Source organism: Dinoponera quadriceps, unplaced genomic scaffold (genome assembly GCF_001313825.1).
Source record: "Dinoponera quadriceps isolate SergipeBrazil2010 unplaced genomic scaffold, ASM131382v1 scaffold479, whole genome shotgun sequence".
NCBI classification, from domain to species: Eukaryota; Metazoa; Arthropoda; class Insecta; order Hymenoptera; family Formicidae; genus Dinoponera; species Dinoponera quadriceps.
In genome coordinates, this window is record NW_014554586.1 from 335,662 (window position 1) to 346,888 (window position 11,227).

The window sequence follows — 11,227 nt, forward strand, 5'->3', positions numbered from 1 at the left end:
CTCTCTCTCTCTCTCTCTCTCTCTCTCTCGCCTTTCTCTCTCCGCATCTTCTCTCTTCGCGATAGTAACGAAAGTCGCAGCATGGAAATCACGTGAAATTTCATCCGGAGGACGAGTCCTCCCCCCCCCCGCGTGAGACGCGCGGGAGAAACGAGGAGAAACGAAAAATTCGTCGTACACTCACTCCCTCGCTCGAGATCTCGTGATCTCGGGGGGCCTTCCGATCCGGGCTCGGGAGGGGTGGACGGAGAAAGTAAACGAGGGAGGGGAGGGTGCACAGGGGCCATTGTGTGCGGTGTCAATGTACTCCGTGATAGTGACCAGCCGGGGGCAACCGGTTCAGTGATTGTGCCACTTCTCTAGTTTCCGCGCGGCACGCGAACGAAAAAGAGAAGGAGTCGGATGCACGTATTATATCTCGGCCGCGGGATTCCTCCTCCGCTCCGGTTTACGTAACGCGCGTGACGTCGAGGCGGAGGGACACGTCTTCCGCATCTTTCCGCGGACTCACCCTCGCGATTCATCCGCGCTTCCGGTTCACCCTTTGAAAACCGAGAGCGGGAAAGAGAGAAAGAGGAAGAGAGTCTTCACTCTTTCTCCTCGTTTCTCGTTTTTATTTCTCGGCTCTAAAGCGCCGAGGAAGAGTCAGATGAAAGTACGCTCTCCTCGCATTGTCCTCGCGATATAGTCTCTCTTATTATATTATTCGAAGGCGTGGGAAGTGGGAACGATTTATTTTCTTGAGCGGGCCGCGTTTGTCTCTCTTTCTCTGTCTCCCTTCTCTCTCTCTCTCTCTCTCTCTCTTTCTTTCTCTCTCTTGAGAATTGCCGTCTCTTGAGAAACACTCTTGCGAGACGCTTCAACCCTCCGTCGCTATCCATTTGCGAATCTGCCAGCTTCGCAGTTCCGCGACGATGTATTGTTCGCTTGTCCGATGTAACAACCCAGTAAGCAAGAAACATTAAATCAATCTTTCGAAACATTGATTTCATGTGGATTTGATAAACATCTGGATGTTATAATATCTTATAAATGTTTTTAAACTGTTATTTGATAATATAATATTCCTAAATATTAAAATCATATCGTATAAATATTATTCTTAATGTTTGGGTCAAATATTAAATTATTAGCAATAACATTGTGTACAACATTGAAAATTATATATTTGAATACGTTGCGTGTTATAAGATATCATTGTAATAACGTTGTGTTAATGATTTCACACTTACTGGGGAGGCACGAATTAAATTGTGACCGCGAACTTCGCGAACGCGCCACGCAAGGAATGATAAAAAATTGCTGCGTTCAGAAAACACAACCGGTTGTAGAACGGTTGAATAATTCGTCAACGTAATTGGTCCAAATTTAGGGATCTAACGTTAAACGGTAAACAGTAAAGGCCAATAATTACTGAGCTCACAGAACCCACAAAAGCTAACGTTAATATTGCTGCAATGTCAGCAACATTGCAGCGACATCGTTGCAATATTGCAGCAATGTTACTGCAAGCTTCTGTGTCATATGGACCGCTCACACTGAGAGAAAAATATAGATATTTTCGAGGACAATAATATCCTTTTTTCATTTCAACCACAGAAATAGTCGAGAGAACTATTTTTCTAGTAAACACTAACGTTAATGCGTAACGTAATGTATAACAATAACTTTACGTGCACATTGCTATTACTATTTTTGTGGTTAAAATAAAAAAAAGCATATTGCTGTCCCCGAAAATAACAATATTTTTCTTTTAGCGCACTGATCGCTCGTGTTTCCCGAACGCAGCGATTAATCGAACTCGTCGCTGCGGGGCGTCTCGCCTCTTTTCGCGTTTTTCCCCTCTCGCACGAGTCCAAGCGATCACTCATCGCAATCCATTCGTCGATCACAGATCCTGGCGCTCGCCACAGCGGCGATGGCGCGGCCGGAAGCCGGATATTCTTATACTCCGAGCACCAGCTACGGTGCTCCCGGCGGAGGCGGCGGCATCGGTATCGGTGGCGGTGGTATCGGTATCGGCGGCGGTCACGGAGGCGGTCACGGAGGCGGTCTCGGCGGTGGACTCGGTGGCCTCGGCGGAGGCCTCGGCGGAGGACACGGCGGTGGCATCGGCGGTGGCATCGGCGGCGGCGGTGGCGGCGGTTTCGGCGGCGGCTTCGGCGGCGGTTTCNTTCGGCGGCGGGTTCGGCGGCGGCGGCTCCCTGATTCAGAAGCACATCTACGTGCACGTGCCGCCGCCTGAGGCGCCCGAGGACAGGCCGATCAGGCCGATCGCGCCCCCGGCACCCCCGCAGAAGCACTATAAGATCATTTTCATCAAGGCGCCGACCCCGCCGACCCCGACCGCTCCTGTGATCCCGGCGTTGCCGCAGCAGGACGAACAGAAAACGCTTATCTACGTGTTGGTCAAGAAGCCCGAGGAGGCGCCCGAAATCAGTCTGCCCACCATCGCGCCTACTCAACCCAGCAAGCCGGAGGTCTACTTCATCAAGTACAAGACGCAGGTAAGGGAGGCGAGGGACGTCGACGAGTCGGAGATTCCGAGTCGCGCGAAGTCACCCCGAATTTCGATATCAACGCGTACGTTTTTCACACATTACAGAAGGAAATTACGTCCGGCGGCGGCGGCGGCGGCGGCGGCGGTGGCGGCATCGGCATCGGCGGAGGTCACGGCGGTGGTATCGGCGGTGGTATCGGCGGCGGTATCGGCGGCGGAATCGGCGGCGGAATCGGCGGCGGAATCGGTGGCGGAATCGGCGGAGGTCACGGAGGCGGCACCGGTATCGGAATCGATGGAATCGGCGGCACCGGACCGAGCGGACCCAGCACGAGTTACGGGCCACCCGGTGGATCCGGGCCATACTAGTCAATTCACTACCCCCGCGGCCCCACCATCCCCCTCCTCCATTCACCTACTACACACACGCACACAACGCTCACATACCTCTAACATAATAATCAGCGACGACAAGTTTTGTCGTGTTGACGTATCACTGTGTTATACGCGCGACGATCGCCGCGAGACGACGAGGATGAGGAAGAAGAACGCGACAACGGCGACGACGACGACGATGATGATGATGACGATGTTGAGTACGATGACGACTACAACAACGACGAGGCTGATGACGACGACGACGATGATGATGATGGTGAGAATAATGATGATATCAACGATCACAATGACGACTACTATGATGATGATAACGATAATAACGATGATGATGACGACGATAACGACGATGATGACGATAATGATGATGATGATTACGACGACCACGAAGGAGAGATGTTTTTTATACTTATTTTTTTGCAAGAAAACGGTGGCGAAATAAAGCTTTTTTATGTATTTTTACATAAAAACCACATGTCTCCGTTGTTCTTTCTTCGACCGAACGTCGAACACCTACCCGATTCGCGCGCTTTGAATTCGGAACGACCCCGACGTTGGGGAAGCCCGATCTACTCGATCTGCTTCGAGAGAGTTTTGCCGGTTTTCTCGAGTCTTTCCGGGATCACGGGTATATTCGTGAGAACGGGCGAATTGAGAAGACCACGAGTCAGTCACGACGAGCCGCTCTTTCTCTTCCTGAAGACCGAGCGGGGAACCTTGCCCGTTGCTTGCCCGTTTAATGCCGGCATCACGCAATTTTGCACGGGCGATTAGTTTCACGCTAACCCCGTGCGCGCGCACGTAACGTTTAACCCCGATACTCTTCCGCGCGTTGCACAATCGCGTAGCATCCTCAGGTACGAGGGTGAACGCTCAGATCTTGTCGGAGCCTCGTCCTGGATGGATGGAGGTCATCAGCTCGATCTCAGCCCGGTCAGCTCCGGAGAGCAGAGCGGAGCAAAGCGGATCTGCGAGATCGGATTAATTCCCGCCGCCGCCGGTGACTTCCTTTCTCAGCGCGTTTCCGCATGAGAACGCGCGAGTATTGCGCGACAATGGTGATTCTCCCGTCGATTCTCTGTCGAGGGGTACGGGGCAACGTACGGGGAGGAACGTCGTGTTTATCTCCTTCCGAAAAGGTAGCGCATCCCGGGCGAGCGAGCGAGCGCGAAGGAGAAACTTTCACTGCTCCTAAACAACCGCTAATCAAGGCGAGAACGACGCTCCTCACTCGTCGGATTTCGTCCGGTCGGTTTCCCTAACGCGTCTTTCTCTCTCTTTCTCTCTCTCTCTCTCTCTCTCTCTCTCTTTTAAAAAGTCGCGTTGTGAGTTACCGACGAAATCCGTCGGGGAGAGTAAAAAACCTGTACCTGAGGCAAGAAGAAAGGAAAAAAAGAGCAAGTGAACGAGACCTATCGCGTCTCCCAATCGTCAATTTTGTTTCACACTTTCTATATCTCCCGCTAAGTTTCTCTTAATCGACAACGAGCGCGTAAAATATGTAGGATAACGCATACTTGTCGCAGGAATGATCGACTGATCTGCACAGGAGGGAAGAGAAGTCCTCCGTGTTTCTTTGAAGAAAAAACGAAGAAAATGACCGCTAAAAAATTTTCCTTCACACGGTATTCCTCCTTCGAAACCATTCAAATTGTGCCCCAAACATCTCATATCATTAAAAACAAAGGAGAGATATTTAGGTGTTCTTCCTAGGCTGGCACATCTTGTATATGTGTAATGTATGTATAAAAATGTACACATATATTTTCGGTCGAAATCATAATAGAAGAGAACGTTCTTAGGTCATTCGTAAAGTTCATTTACCATGCATTATGCAATGTATTATCTAACTGACCTAACTGAAAAGTGGACAATCCTATGTATGCACACGCACTATGACATACATTTATTACTTAATTAGAAACTGAGATCTGCGCGTGTACTCGTGAGATTGCTTTCGTCTTTTAAGCTTGGTCTACAACGTGTTCTTTACATCTTGTTTCTTGGTCTCTGTATTTCTCCTAGTAATAAGAACTTCCATTTACTTATGAAAAAGAGATAGAGAGCAAGAAATGAGAAGCAAAAGGCACAGATCAGGCTTTAGTCCCAAGATTTCCCCATACTTCCCATAAAAAATATTCCACTCACATTCATAGAACATTAATAAATTTATAGGTCATTCGAGTATACTCAGAACACACTGTATGAATATGTAACAGTGTTTTCAATATATTCTACAGAACGTACAAATATTCGTAATGGATAATTCATAAAGCATTCATGAAATACTCGTGTGCTATCTGGGAGAGAAAATGAACTCTGAGAGGGAAACTCTCCGGAATGAAGGAAAAGCCCATTTATTTCGCGTGTATTCGATTGATTAATACACAATGTCGTCGGTGAGATTGTCGTCGACAAGATTGTCGACGAGGCGGTCGCCGGTGATTTCAGTGTAATCCGCACTGTACATAAACGGTGCTCTCTCCCTCTCTCTCTCTCTCTCTCTCTCGCTTTCTTCTCTCGATTCGATAACTTATCGTCACGACGCATTTGTACGCGGAGATCAACAAGCCGATAGTCGAGAGGAGAGAAAAGCCGCTTCTCTCTCGCGTCTATCTGTCGTTCAGCAAAACGTCGTGTGTATTCATACACACACACACACAGACAGACTACAGTTGAACGCGCGTGTGTGCGTACGCGCGCGCAGCAGCAACTTGCACGTCGCGTGCATCGCGGCACGGAACAGCTGTTGCTACTTGAAATCCCTCGGGGGGAAAGATGAGACGAGCGAAAGCGAGGCTCCGCTCATTGACACGAGAGTTTAACTCAGGAGAGACGAGAAAACGAATGAAAAGGAAGAAAGGGAAGTGCTCGGCGCGAGGTGCGCGCTCGCGGGAGAGCTTGTGTGTGCTCTCTCACGGGTACACGCGTGACACGGGTAGCGATGGGAAACGGGAGGATTTAAATCGCTCTCTTCGGGATTCACGACGGCGCGCCGCGGAATCCGCGAATAAATCAAGCGTACACCGCCGCGCGCGCGCGCACGGCTTTGTAAATTCTAACCGCCTCTTTCTTTTTAGTACCGGCTAGACTTCTTTATTTCGCACGTAACCAGCTCGATGTGGACGGAAGCACCGGGTAAGATCCTAGCTAATAATGGCACGGCCGCTCGGCTCCGGTGGTTTCCCTCGACGGGAATGCCCGCCCAGAAACAGTACATACATTCCGAAATACATACGTGAGTGTTCTTATGAAAATGAAAATGTTTTTGATTTCGGAATACTCGGATATTCTGTGAATAATCGTAAAACATTACAGGTAGAGATTCGGGTACTGAGAAGAAGATTTCTTCAAATTTATCGCATCCAAACAAATTTCATTGGCATGCCTCGGAAAAACGAATGTTTCGATTAATAAGTACGATTGTTAGACTCTTCAACGAATATGTATCTTTATCTTAAATAAAAAATTTGTTTGAAACGAAAGATAATTTTCTTATAAGGAAATTATTTGTTTCATTTTACATATTTATCGTAACCATATATTTTATTAGATAATATTTTATTTGGTTAAAGGATATTATTTCAAATAATAGCGATCATTTCTTAAATCTGTAGCTTTTCATGAATGAGATTGTTTAAATAAGATTATATTTAAATAAAAGAATTTAAACTTAAAAAAATGTATCATTAGCACCTACCGAATAAATATATTTTTTAAATATTTTTGCCCTTGTGTCTACTGAGTGTCTATGAATATACAAATATCTGTAACGAATATTCATAAGATATTCATAGAATATTTCTATGCTGTCTAGACGGGGACACCGGTGATACTCGTAATAATCAGATGCTCTCGACTCGATCATCTAATCTTCGAGAATGTGTGAATGAATAACCATACTTGTCGTGAAAGAAAGCAAGACTCTTGACGACCTTGACGACCGTCGAGACGACCCTGCAGAAACAGGAAGACGAAGGTCTCTGCACGCGGAGTGCAGGAAGAGCAGGAAGAGGGATGTGATAGGCGGAGTAGAACGAAGATGAGGTCGGAGGGTAGTTGGGGAAAAGATCACCGATGAGGAAGAAAAGGAGATGTGGCGATGCGGCGTGACGGCACTTCGTAGTAGCCAGGAGGCAACTTTCACGAGAATCTCGCTCCTTTTTTTCTACTTAAATGAGGAAGAGAGGGCAGGGAACTGGCGGCAGGGAGGAAAGAGGGGGGAAAAACACTTTCGAAAGGTCAGGCGGCGGCCTCCTTCAAAAATCGGACGACTCTGGTCCGGCCGTTATTCGAACATTGTGTCTCCTTCGATCGTGATATCATACGACCGCAAGAACGACAAGGTCCGAGTGTGAAAGCGTTTGCGATTCTTCTCTTCTCTCAAACAGAGCCGAATGTTTTTTTTTGTCCCTCAGATTGGCAAGGATCTTTAGTGTTTCATTTTCGTTATCGTATAATCATTGTCGTTGCCTGACGTATATTAAATTTCTTTCTGATTAATCGAGAATTTCTGGTTGATTGATTAACATGCTGGCTTTCATTGATTATACAAAAGTCTAGCCGCACAGAGAGAAAGGTTTTTTTGAATCCAGTGTTCTTATTCATTTGACTTGAATCGGACTCAAACAATATAATTTTATATCGAATATCATTTTGTTTCATTATATTAAATATTGTTCGATATGAGAAAAAAACACTATTATTTAAAAGAAATAAAATTTAATTTACCTATTATTTGGTTATATTTTAAATTTTGTCCCGATGGATCAAGCTCCGTTATTATTTGATTGAGAAAAATCGTTGAATCGTGAAAATCGTGAAAATTATTCGTTCAATGCTCATTTTTCAATTTGTTCTATCGTCTGGACTACACAATATAGTGTCTAAATATAGTGATCAAACAATATAGTGATCAAACAATATAGTGATCAAACAATATAGTTGATAAAAATGTAAAAGCAATTATGGCGTCTTTAACGTTCGTTAATGTACATTTCATCAATATCCATTACATACCGACGTTTATTGCATTGTTTTTCACCAAACAATATAATTTTTCGAAAAGCCAGACAATCCTATTTGTTGAATTAAAATTTGATTTGTGTTTGGACTATTCCAATAGATAAATTTACTCGAATTAAATAAAGTTCATTAGTAAATCCAAAGAAATCGTTCTATTTATATATGTAACATAATAAGAAACGGTAATATCACAGCGCCGGTCACCGATAACCACCACGGAATTTAACGACTTAATAAAGAATACTGATTAGTTGATTAACGAAGAACTTGTTTCCGATGAATTCCCGGAAGTTAAGTTCTCTCTCATCGGACCATCGGCTACGTGACGAAATGCCTGTTCGAACGCGTCTTCAAATCCAACATACGCATCGATGTAGTCGACTCGGAGAATGGAACTCGATGTTAACGTCCGTCGGAGAGACCGGCGCTTTGATCTCGATTAATCGAATACCGTTAATATCGTTAATACCGTTAATACCGCGCTCGATGAGAGAACGGTATCGACAATATCGCGATAATAACAATGCGCGATCGAGCGTGGCAAGAACGTAACGACGGCAACGTAACGCAAAACGTTCGAAATGCTAATGCGCTTCACGCTCGAGTAACAACGCGTGTACGGCGTGTCGTTACCGTTGCGTACACCTGCTTACGTCCAAATGCCCGCCACGGTGTCTCAATTGGACACACTTTGTACGGTATCTGGCGGTGTACACGCGTTCTCGCTTAAATAAGTAAGATTCAAGATATAAAAGATATTATTTCAAAATAAAAGCGTTCTTTCTCTTAAATAACAGAGTTTTCTTGAATGAGACGATAAAATTCTCAAACAAATAATATTTCGTATAAATATATGTTGTTTCCATGACACAAATTTTAGTCAAATAAATAGAAGTGCTAAATCCAAAGAGACCTTTTTCTCCGTGTACTCGGATAGATCCCCCTTCCCCTCTTCCCGGGCGATAACCCAGCAACAACGTACGCTCCGTCGAAGCCAAGAATCGACTTCAAAGCCCGTCCGGAATATTCACGGAGCATGTTGTGCGTTCATTACACGGAAATGCAACGGAGGAAGAGATCAGCGCGGTACTCTTCTTCCTCGCGCGGATCTCTCGCCGGGAATGCGCGCGATGCGACTAATTTATTAGAACATCGTCTTGCCGGCGGAGGTATCGAAGGATCACTTTCACTGTCCGACGAGAGTTTCTCGATACCGTTCCACCGGTGCGATTTCGTACGCGGATCTTGGCGGGCGCATCCGCCGGCGCATTCAGGACCTCTCGCATCCGCCGAGACGTTGGGACGCGGTGGATCTCGCGTTCCCCTTCGAGTGGGAGGTCATTTTTGGCCTCTGACATCGCGAAACCTTTCACTCGCGCAAGGGACGATCCTAAAATAACTTGTATACTCGCGCTTATCGTTCTGCGATTCACGATTCGAGCCGGACATTGCGGAATATTGCGACAATGTAATTGCTAGTTTCGCTTTCGACAAATAAATTCGTATTATTTGTATAGCAGTGTTTTTGCTCTATATAATAACCGCTATTAACTAACCAGCTGCTTGAGATCGAGAGAGAAAGAGAACCACGTTCTCCGAAATCCCGCTCTGAAACCTCTCTGTGTCTCTCCCTCTCTCTCTCTCTCTATTTCTCTTTATCTCTCTGCTTCCTTCTTACTTTCTTACGCTGCGAAACGAGAGCCGGCGGGATATTGCCTATCAATCACGGTTTATTGCGCGGGAACGCTCGGCATAATTCTCCGACATTTTCAAGTACCGATAAAAACGCGATTATGCCGACGTTCACGAGGAGAAAGAGAGCGAGAGAGCGAGAGAACTGTAGCTTTTCCCGCGACCGTGCGATTCCTTACGTAAGAGAACCGTCGAGTTACTATTGGGCTGGCTACGTGCCGGCGATGAACGCGCGTCGTGGACAATATTATAGCTCGGGATCGCGGCTAACAGCGAGAACTCTCACAAACGTTAGGTTGCAATTCGTTCGTTCGTTCGAGCGAGCGGGCCGAGCGAGCGCGAACGGACAAGCGAGCGAGAGCAAGCGAACCCGAATATGATGGACCATGATGACACGCGCACGCGGTGAAAGGTACCGCGAGATTAGAGTGTACAGTTCCTCCGGTTTTCGCTTAGATTCGGCGCGAGAGAGAGAGAGAGAGAGACGCGCGAGTCGTTGAATCGTACAGCACGGGGATGCATTATAATGACGGGTCGAGAGAGCTCGTGTAATGATTTTGCCGCGATGGCAAAATAAAATTCGCCGTGCCAGTAAAATTATTTTTTTCCGTGCACGCTGATTTGAAGCAAATTCACCAGCAAATTTATCGGCCTTGTTAAAGAGTGATATTTCTTTATATGCTAAATTCCGCAGGGCCGATAATTTTTAATGTCACCTCGTTACCGAGCCAGTAAGCGAGAAACATCGAATCGATCTTCTGAAACATTGATTTGATGTGGATGTTGTAAACATTTTGACATGATATAAATAAAATATTAAATTTTTAAACTGTTATAACGGAATGTTGATGATATAATGTTCCTGAATATTAAAATCATATTGAATATTATTTTCGATGTTCGGGTCAAATATTGTTAACAATGACGTTAAATATACATTATATAACATTATATAACATTAAGAATTGCATATTTGAAAGCATGTTATAAAATATTGCAATAACGTTGTGTTAATGATTTCTTGCTTACTGGGGACGGTCCAATGTGAGAGAACGAATTAGTGAAAAACAGGTTCTCTCATCGGAGACCATCGCTCCCAGCTTCAGTTTCTAAACCCTAAACTCAGCGTCCGAGCCGTTTTGCTTCCCGCTGGGCACCCTAAGTGTCGGTCTTCGATAGATGTTTTAAGCCTTAAGAAATTGACCAATTACAGTCGAATGTAAGGAGAATAATTAACAGTGATTGGTCAATTTCTTAAGGCTTAAAATACCTAATGTAGACCGACGCTAATAAATGCAACTAACGCCGGTGACGATCGTATCGTCAGCCGCGTGTTACGCCAGCCGGCCGAATGCATTCTAGACGCGCGTTTCGAAAGCGCACCGAACAATGACGCGCCGTCGGACGCGCCGCCGTGTTAACGATCTCAGCGATCTTCGTGACTCGCATCGCATTTAATTTCGCGACACCGAGTCACCGATCGTAACGACTGTTAGAGATCTCGCGATCTCGCGCGCCCGAGCTCTCTTCTTCGCTCCCGGGATCTCTCCTGTCGTCGTCGCTCGCGAGCGCATTTCGTGCAGGGCCGCAAGGAGGGTTTCCTATGCCATCTTT

At 46.0% G+C, this 11,227-nt stretch overlaps 1 pseudogene; it reads left to right on the forward strand.

The window, feature by feature from the left end:
• The window catches only part of LOC106752242, a 3,374-nt pseudogene extending 340 nt beyond the window's left edge, over positions 1-3,034 (forward strand).
• Positions 3,035-11,227: the final 8,193 nt, after the last annotated feature.